This window comes from Mustela lutreola, chromosome 3 (assembly GCF_030435805.1).
Source record: "Mustela lutreola isolate mMusLut2 chromosome 3, mMusLut2.pri, whole genome shotgun sequence".
Classification (NCBI taxonomy): Eukaryota; Metazoa; Chordata; class Mammalia; order Carnivora; family Mustelidae; genus Mustela; species Mustela lutreola.
Window position 1 is genome coordinate 59,165,573 of NC_081292.1, and position 11,068 is coordinate 59,176,640.

An 11,068-nucleotide genomic window follows, 5' to 3' on the forward strand; every position below is an offset into this window, starting at 1 on the left:
CAATAAGAATAGGCCCACACCCCGTCACCTAATAGTAAAATTTACAAGTCTCAGTGACAAAGAGAAAATCCTGAAAGCAGCCCGGGAAAAGAAGTCTGCAACATACAATGGTAAAAATATTAGATTGGCAGCTGACTTATCCACAGAGACCTGGCAGGCCAAAAAGAGCTGGCATGATATTTTCAGAGCACTAAATGAGAAAAACATGCAGCCAAGAATACTATATCCAGCTAGGCTATCATTGAAAATAGAAGAGAGATTAAAAGCTTTCAGGACAAACAACAACTGAAAGAATTTGCAAACACCAAACCAGCTCTACAGGAAATCTTGAAAGGGGTCCTCTAAGCAAAGAGAGAGCCTACAAGTGGTAGATCAGAAAGGAACAGAGACCATATACAGTAACAGTCCCCTTACAGGCAAAACAATGGCACTAAATTCATATCTCTCAATAGTTACCCTGAATGTGAATGGGCTAAATGCCCCTGTCAAAAGACACAGGGTATCAGAATGGATAAAAAAACAAAACCCATCTATATGTTGCCTCCAAGAAACTCATTTTAAGCCCGAAGACACCTCCAGATTTAAAGTGAGGGGGTGGAAAAGAATTTACCATGCTAATGGACATCAGAAGAAAGCAGGAGTGGCAATCCTTATATCAGATCAATTAGATTTTAAGCCAAAGACTATAATAAGAGATGAGGAAGGACACTATATCATACTCAAAGGGTCTGTCCAACAAGAAGATTTAACAATTTTAAATATCTATGCCCCCAACGTGGGAGCAGCCAACTATATAAACCAATTAATAACAAAATCAAAGAAACACATCAACAATAATACAATAATAGTAGGGGACTTTAACACTCCCCTCACTGAAATGGACAGGTCATCAAAGCAAAAGATCAGCAAGGAAATAAAGGCCTTAAACAACACACTGGACCAGATGGACATCAGATATATTCAGAACATTTCATCCCAAAGAAACAGAATACACATTCTTCTCTAGTGCACATGGAACATTCTCCAGAATAGATCACATCCTCAGTCCTAAATCAGGACTCAACCGGTATCAAAAGATTGGGATCATTCCCTGCATATTTTCAGACCACAATGCTCTAAAGCTAGAACTCAACCACAAAAGGAAGTTTGAAAAGAACCCAAATACATGGAGACTAAACAGCATCCTTCTAAAGAATGAATGGGTCAACCGGGAAATTAAAGAAGAATTGAAAAAAATCATGGAAACAAATGATAATGAAAATACAACGGTTCAAAATCTGTGGGACACAACAAAGGCAGTCCTGAGAGGAAAATATATAGTGGTACAAGCCTTTCTCAAGAAACAAGGTCTCAGGTACACAACCTAACCCTACACCTAAAGGAGCTGGAGAAAGAACAAGAAAGAAACCCTAAGCCCAGCAGGAGAATAGAAATCATAAAAATCACAGCAGAAATCAATGAAATAGAAACCAAAAAACAATAGAACAAATCAACGAAAGTAGGAGCTGGTTCTTTGAAAGAATTAATAAAATTGATAACCCCCTGGCCCGACTTATCAAAAAGAAAAGAGAAAGGACCCAAATAAATAAAATCATGAATGAAAGAGGAGAGATCACAGCTAACACCAAAGAAATACAAACTATTATAAGAACATACTATGAGCAACTCTACGCCAATAAATTTGACAATCTGGAAGAAATGGATGCATTCCTAGAAACATATAAACTACCACAACTGAACCAGGAAGAAATAGAAAGCCTGAACAGACCCATAACCAGTAAGGAAATTGAAACAGTCATTAAAAATCTCCAAACAAACAAAAGCCCAGGGCCAGACGGCTTCCCGGGGGAATTCTACCAAACATTTAAAGAAGAACTAATTCCTATTCTCCTGAAACTGTTCCAAAAAATAGAAATGGAAGGAAAACTTCCAAACTCATTTTATGAGGCCAGCATCACCTTGATCCCAAAACCAGACAAGGATCCCACCAAAAAAGAGAGCTATAGACCAATATCCTTGATGAACACAGATGCAAAAATACTCAACAAAATACTAGCCAATAGGATTCAACAGTACATTAAAAAGATTATTCACCACGACCAAGTGGGATTTATTCCAGGGCTGCAAGGTTGGTTCAACATCCGCAAATCAGTCAATGTGATACAACACATCAATAAAAGAAAGAACAAGAACCATATGATACTCTCAATAGATGCTGAAAAAGCATTTGACAAAGTACAACATCCCTTCCTGATCAAAACTCTTCAAAGTGTAGGGATAGAGGGCACATACCTCAATATCATCAAAGCCATCTATGAAAAACCCACCGCAAATATCATTCTCAATGGAGAAAAACTGAAAGCTTTTCCGCTAAGGTCAGGAACACGGCAGGGATGTCCATTATCACCACTGCTATTCAACATAGTACTAGAGGTCCTAGCCTCAGCAATCAGACAACAAAAGGAAATTAAAGGTATCCAAATCGGCAAAGAAGTCAAATTATCACTCTTCACAGATGATATGATACTATATGTGGAAAACCCAAAAGACTCCACTCCAAAACTGCTAGAACTTACACAGGAATTCAGTAAAGTGTCAGGATATAAAATCAATGCACAGAAATCAGTTGCATTTCTCTACACCAGCAGCAAGACAGAAGAAAGAGAAATTAAGGAGTCAATCCCATTTACAATTGCACCCAAAATCATAAGATACCTAGGAATAAACCTAACCAAAGAGACACAGAATCTATACTCAGAAAACTATAAAGTACTCAGGAAAGAAATTGAGGAAGACACAAAGAAATGGAAAAATGTTCCATGCTCCTGGATTGGAAGAATAAGTATTGTGAAAATGTCTATGCTACCTAAAGCAATCTACACATTTAATGCAATTCCTATCAAAGTACCATCCATCTTTTTCAAAGAAGTGGAACAAATAATTCTAAAATTTATATGGAACCAGAAAAGACCTCGAATAGCCAAAGGGATATTGAAAAAGAAAGCCAACGTTGGTGGCATCACAATTCTGGACTTCAAGCTCTATTACAAAGCTGTCATCATCAAGACAGCATGGTACTGGCACAAAAACAGACACATAGATCAATGGAACAGAATAGAGAGCCCAGAAATAGACCCTCAACTCTATGGTCAACTAATCTTCGACAAAGCAAGAAAGAATGTCCAATGGAAAAAAGACAGCCTCTTCAATAAGAGTGTTGGGAAAATTGGACAGCCACATGCAGAAAAATGAAATTGGACCATTTCCTTATACCACACACAAAAATAGACTCAAAATGGATTATGGACATTGGAGAGGGTATGTGCTTTGGTGAGTGCTGTGAAGTGTGTAAACCTGGTGATTCACAGACCTGTACCCCTGGGGATAAAAATATATGTTTATAAAAAATTAAAAATTAAAAATTAAATAAAATAAAATAAAATTAAATTAAATTAAAAAGAAATATTTTACCCTCTTACACTGTTGGTGGGAATGCAAGTTGGTGCAGCCTCTTTGGAGAACAGTGTGGAGATTCCTCAAGAAATTAAAAATAGAACTTCCCTATGACCCTGCAATTGCACTCCTGGGTATTTACCCCAAAGATACAGATGTCGTGAAAAGAAGGGCCATCTGTAGCCCAATGTTTATAGCAGCAATGGCCACAGTCGCCAAACTATGGAAAGAACCAAGATGCCCTTCAATGGATGAATGGATAAGGAAGATGTGGTCCATATACACTATGGAGAATGATGCCTCCATCAGAAAGGATGAATACCCAACTTTTGTAGCAACATGGACGGGACTCGAAGAGATTCTGCTGAGTGAAATAAGTCAAGCAGAGAGAGTCAATTATCATATGGTTTCACTTATTTGTGGAGCATAACAAATAGCATGGAGGACATGGGGAGTTAGAGTGGAGAAGGGAGTTGGGGGAAATTGGAAGGGGAGGGTAATCATGAGAGACTATGGACTCTGAAAAACAATCTGAGGGGTTTGAAGTGGAGGGGGGTGGAAGGTTGGGGTACCAGGTGGTGGGTATTATAGAGGGCACGGATTGCATGGAGCACTGGGTGTGGTGAAAAAATAATGAATACTGTTATGCTGAAAATAAATTAATTAATTAAAAAAATAAAATAAAAGTTACCAAGAGATAAATTAAAAGATAAAAAAAAAGAAGAAGAAATATTTTCAAGGGTGTAGCAACCTGGTTTGCCATCAGTAATTAAAATCTAGCTGCTGAATAAAGAGAACAGCAAAATGACCAAAAGAAATGAGGACAGTGACAAGGAGAGAAGGAGGTGTGCAATATACCAAACAAGTAAGTCTAGAGCAACTGGGAATTGTCAGCATTACATGATTCCTCAGAGTTTCAAACATTGAATACCTGCAGGCTTTGCCTGAAAGTTTCCTGCCCTCCAGTTCACTATGTCTCACCAGTAACAATGTTTCAAAAGTAACAATATATTGAGATGATAAATAATTGTCACTATTCATTATATGTAATTGTCTTCTAGTTGACTCATAAAAAATCTTCCATAATTTACATATATATATGTATATATATGTATGTATGTGTATCTATATATGATAAGGAAGTAGATCTTTTATGTTCCATATTCAGAGAAACATAAAAGAAAAGGAACAGGAAGTTTCTCTGGGAACCATGTTATAGACTGATTCTGTGGGGGTGGAAGAGACTATCAGCTGTGTGAAAAGCCTGGGAGAGATTCTATGGAAGCACATATAACAGATTCCACCCCAATACCTTATTTCCACATATACATAACTAGAAATGGGCACTTGCAATGGTATTACTGTACAGGATGGGAAGACAGGAGCTGGCCCTATTTTCACAACCTTTATGCCAGCATTGTACTATTGTAATAGTACAATGATTAAAGTTTAGATAATAATTAAGACTAAAGAGAAAAATACAGAAACACAATTAGAGCCCAGAGAGATAAATGTATTCATGAAAAACAAAGTAACAGGATAAAAGAGAACAATGGAAGATTATAATTCACTTCAACTTCTCTTTCTATTCAGCAAACATTTAAGGGTATATTAAATTCTAGCCTCTGTGTAGGTCCTGAAATACAAATAAAAACAAAATACAAGTTCTACACTAAAGAAATTAAGGTTTGGTAATTGAGCAGACCCTCAAAAAATATTGCTGACATAGAAGGGAGAAGCCATAGAGGAAGAAAGGGAAGCACTGTGTAGCTCTTCTCAATGTTTTTGAACCTGGAAGGAAAGTCTGGATCATATAGACTCCTCTAAGAACTCAAGACAGACTGAATAAAAATGGCAGTGAATCCAGGTCCCAGAAACCCCCCCTCTCCCAAGAGATAATGGGGGAAGGGGAAGCTATCAAAATTCATAAATGAGAGAAAGGCCATAGCATTTGAAGAGAGATGAAAGGGTGTCTGTCCTCTACCCAATCTCTATCACTTTGAAGAAATATTGAGGAAAGAGAGTAGATGCAATCATGAGAATTTTTACTAACACCCTCAATTTGAAAGGAAGAAGACTAATAGTTTGAGCAAGCAACAGAAGTGTTGAGGAGAAAAACAGCATGAAAATAGAAAAACAGCATGAAAATAGAAAGGTCTATAAACCACCCTGGAATCTCAGTAGAAGGAGAGAAAACATACCAATACCTGGGTTTCATTTTTCAGGGCACAGTACTAGGCCAAGAGAATTTATCAAAGTCAACAAGAGTGAATTATACACTCCTAGATGGTCTAGACTATAAGATATTTAAAGGTATCATGAATGAGCAGATAAGGGGCCTTTACTGTGGCTTCATTCCATACCCCTAGAGATGATGGCATTCATAGTATAGTAACAACAAGCTTCAATTTCTATTCCTTGCTATGCCTCTTGGTACACTTTGATTTCCTTGGTGGGTAGATCTTTTGTCTGTACCCCTCGATGTACTTGTGTTCAGCTTAATCTAAGTATCATCTCTAGTGGTGACAGTATCAAGAAACAGTCATGCTTACTATATCAGACCAAATAGTTGATCTGGAGAATTCTCACTATTAAAATGTGCCATATTTTTAAAAGTTGCATACATTTTTAAATAGAGAAGAAAGGAAAGGAAAGAAAAGAAGGAATCAGAATAGGAATTTTAAAAAATATATAATAGAATGCAATCTGACGAAAAATCCCCCTTGAGAAGGTCAAGCTATAAATAACCTAAGAATATGAAGTCAAAGCTAGAAATCAAAAATATTTTTTAAAGGGTGAGATAATAAGCATTTAAAAGCGTTATTGTAGACCCCAAAAGTCCATTAGAGAAGCAAAGAACAAGATAGCCAGTCAAAATTCAAATTACCACCTTGAAGAGTAAGTATAAGATATAATAATTGTGGATGTGGAGCAAAGACAAAAATAGCAGAGTAATTAGAAAATGATAGATATAAAAGGCAACAAAGATGATCTGAGAGTGTAATTGTTACTATGGCTCAGAAACCAGTAGATCAGAAAAAAAGGATTCAGTATAAAAAACATAGTTTTTATAAGTTATTGCGTGCCAGTTTCAAAGCAAAAGGAGAGAAAGCAATACAAATAATTTTAAATTAGGTAACTTAGTAGAAGCACATTTTAATCTGAACAACTATTTCAATCCCCTGTTTTATTTTCTGAGAAAGATGTGAAATTATCAGGATTTCTCAAATTAGAGAAAAAAAGTCCCTGGTAAAGATTCAGAGGAATAATTATCTAAAACTATGTCTCCATCAACTAAATTCCTATAAGTATCTAAAACTCAATGAATAACCAATACATTCCTAATTCATAGCCTGCAATTTTCGGACTGGATTTGACATACCTAAAAAAAAAAAAAAAAAAAACTTCAAGACCAGAACAAATCCTATTTAATGGCTTAAAAATCAAATCCCCACTGTCAAGTCTTATAAGCTATCTCTTTTTTTTTTAATTCAGTTTTTAAATTTTAATTCAGTTATGGTTAACATAAAGTCTTATATTAGTTTCAGGTGTACAATATAGTGATTCAAGAATTCTATATATTATTCAGTGTGTATTTTGATAATTGTGCTTTTTTTAATGTATTTTTTAAGATTTTATATATTTATTTGAGAGAGAAAGAGAGAGAGAGAAGGGTCAGAGAGAGAAACAGACTCCCTACCATGCAGGGAGCCCGATTTGGGACTCAATCCCAGGACTCCAGGATCATGACCTGCGTCAAAGGCAGTAGCTTAACCAACTGAACCACCCAGCCTCCCAATAACTGTGCTTTTTAATCCTTATCTCCTATTACATCCATCCCCTTCTGGTAAACACCAGTTCTCCATAGTTAAAAGTCTGTTTTCCGGTTTGTCCTTTTGTTTTCCCCCTATGTCCATCTGTTTTGTTAAATTTTCTTCTCTCTTTCCTACCCAGTTTAGTGTTTCCTACAGATGAGAGAAATCAGTCATGGCTACTGGCTTAAACCCAAGTGTTTTCTCTTTACAAATTATATGTAGCTATTCAGAGTTTAAAATAATATCAAAAACATAATTAGTCATGATTTTATTCCCACTGATGTCAAATGCTAAACTGAGGTTAATCATTCTCTACAATATTGTGTGGTATTCATATAGTACCAAAGATGTTTAAGCATATTTTGAGAACCAGGAGAAGCATGATTGGTGTATTTGTGATTGTCAGTCTCGTCTTCCAAATCTCAAACCAGAGATTTCAATCTCAACTTTTATAGCCCTCTGAACTAAACTTTTACCTATGAAACTGGTCATGGTTATAGTCTTTTTTCATCAACAATGATCTCCCTTTGCTTCCTCTTTTTCCAAGGTTTCACTTAATGATTCAAATAGCTATTTGTCCATTATGAGATTTTTCTTCCCACACAGCACAGCTGCATTCCCAGATCTTTCCAACCTTCTGCCCTAGCTCTGAATCTTTCTCTTGGCTCCACTTGCTCCAAAGTCTGCACCTGTGTATTTGGACCCCGGGATCTCACAGGAACTGGAAAGAAACATTTTATTTTTCATAGATACATCTTAGATTATTTTCCGGCTTTTACTCCATCACATGAAAAAGAACTAAAATATTAAAAGAAATGAATTTTACACCATAAAATGACTTTTAATACTTAGGTAGAAGTAGTAAATAAGTTATTAAGACAAATGGTCCATTCTCTGAACTTTATAAAGAGCAAGCAGTTAAAAGAAATACTGTCCTTCTATGACTAGTCAGAGCATAATTTACACTTACATGAAATGTAAATCATGGTTGGTTTTTCCAGATTATATATACAAACTACCTAGTAGTGAGCATGGCCTGTCTCCAAGAAGAAAGCACCCAGGGTAGAGCACTCACATTCATCTATCAACTATAGCTATTCTCTCAGCCCAAGCTGAAGTGCACTGACTCTCCATTAAAACCCTTGCTCTTTTATCTCTGAGTGAACTTGAAATCATTGAGCTACACACACTGAGTATCTCTGAGTGAGCTAGAAATCATTGAGCCACACACACTAAAATATAATATGACAAGTGCTGAAATAGAGACCTCAAGATATTTCCCCTACTAACATTTCAAAATAAAACCTAATAAACCATTTCCTAAATTTTAGTCTTAATTTCTGATCACTGAATCAAGACAGTATTTACTGATTTGAGAAACCCAAATCTGGTGAATATGTGTCCTGAAATTTAGCAGGCATCAGAATTACCAGCAAGGATTACAACAAAAAGAAATAAAATGCATCCAAATTGGCAAAGAAGTCAAACTCTCACTCTTTGCAAATGATGTGATACTTTATGTGGAAAACACAAAAACATCTACCCCATAATGGCTAGAACTCTTACTGGAATTCAGTAAAGTGGAAGAATATAAAATCAGTGCACAGAAATCAGTTGCTTTTCTATACACCAACAATGACAGGAAAAAAAGAGAAATTAAGGAGTTAATCCAATTTGTAATTACACCCCAAACCCTAAGACACCTAGGAATAAATCTAACCAAAGAGACAAATGATCTGTACTCATAAAATTATAGAATTCTCAGGAAAGAAATTGAGGAAGAAACAAAGAAATGGAAAAGCCTTCTACACTCATAGATTGGAAGAACAAATATTGTTAAAATGTCTATGCTACCTAGAGCAATCTATACATTCAATGCGATCCCTATCACAATACCATCAACTTTTTTCACAAAACTGGAACAAATAACCCTAAAATTTGTATGGAATGAGAAAAGACCCCAAACATCCCAAGGAATGTTGAAAAAGAAAACCAAAGCTGGTGACCTCACAATTCTAGACCTCAAGTTCTATTACAAAACTGATCAAGACAGTATGGTACTGGCACAAAAACAGACACATAGATCAGTGGAACAGAACAGAGAATTCAGAAATGGACCCTCAACTCTACAGTCAATTAATCTTTGACAAAGCAGCGAAGAATATCCAAAGGAAAAAAGACAGTCTCTTCAACAAATGGTCTTGGGAAAATTGGACAGCCAGATGCCAAAGAAGGAAACTGGATGATTTTCTTACACCATACACAAAAATAGACTCAAAATAGATAAAAGACCTAAACTGAGACAGGAGCCCATCCAAATCCTTGAGGAGAACAGAGGCAGCAACTTTTTGACCTCAGCCACAACAACCTCTTGCTAGACACATCTCCAAAGGCAAAAGAAACAAAGGCAAAAATAAATTAGTTGGACTTCATCAAGAATCTATAAAGAATTTATCAAACTCAACACCCAAAGAACAAACAATCCAATCAAGAAATGAGCAGAAGATATGAAAAGACATTTCTGCAAAGACATCCAAATGGCCAACAGACACATGAAAAAGTGCCCCACATCACTTGGCAGCAGGGAAGTACAAATCAAAACCACAGTGAGATACCACCTCACATCAGTCAGAATGACTACAATTAACAAGTAAGGAAATGACAGATGTTGTGAGGATGTGGAAAAAGGGGAGCCTTCCTGCACTGTTGGTAGGAATGCAAGCTGGTGCAGCCACTCTGGAAAACAATATGAAGTTTCTCAAAGTTGAAAATAGAGCTACCCTATGACCCCACAATTGTGTTACTGGGTATTTACTGTAAAGATACAAAATACTGATCCAAAGGGGCACCTGCTCCCCAATGTTAATAGCTGCAATGTCTGCAATAGCTAAACTATGGAAAGAACCCAGATGTCAACTGAGAGATGAATGGATAAGGAAGTTGTGGTATATATGTATATACAACGGACTACTATGCATCCATCAAAAATGAAATCTTGTCATTTGCAATGACGTGGCTGGAACTAGAGGGTATTATGCTAAGTGAAATAAGTCAATCAGAAAAAGACAAGTATCATATGATCTCACTGATATGTGGAATTTAAGAAGCAAGGCAGAAGATCATGGGGAAGAGATGAAAATGAAACAAGACAAAAAATGAAACAAGACAAAATCAGAGAGGGAGACAAACTACAAAATAACTTTTTTAAGAAGATTTTACTTATTAGAGAGAGAATGAGAAGGGGGAAGGGATAGAGGGAGAATTAGACTCCCCACTGAGCAGGGAGCCTTACTTGGGGCTTGATTCCAGGACCCTGAGATCATGACCTGAGCCGAAGGCAGATATATGCCAAACCAACCGAGCGACCAAGGTGCCCCCAAAACGAGACTCTTAATCTCAGGAAACAAGCTGAGGATAGCTGGTTGGGAGGAGGTGATGAGATAGGGAGGCTGGGTGATTGACACTGTAGAGGGTATGTGTTGTGAGCACCGTGTGTTATGTAAGACTGATGAATCACATACCTGTACCCCTGAAAAAAATAATACGTTGTATGTTAATAATAAAGCTCTTTGTTAAGGCATAATTGTCAAATAATAAATTGCAAGGATGAAGTATACAATTATGTATGCACACACACACACATATGAACTCATAATCAAGGTAATGAAAATATCCCTCAAGCCCAAGAGTTTCCTAGTGCTCTTATATAATCTCTCCTTCCTGCCCCTTTCTGACCAGCCCTTTTTCCTTTGCCACTGCCTTCCCAGGCAACCACTAATCTGGTTTACATTTTCTAGAGT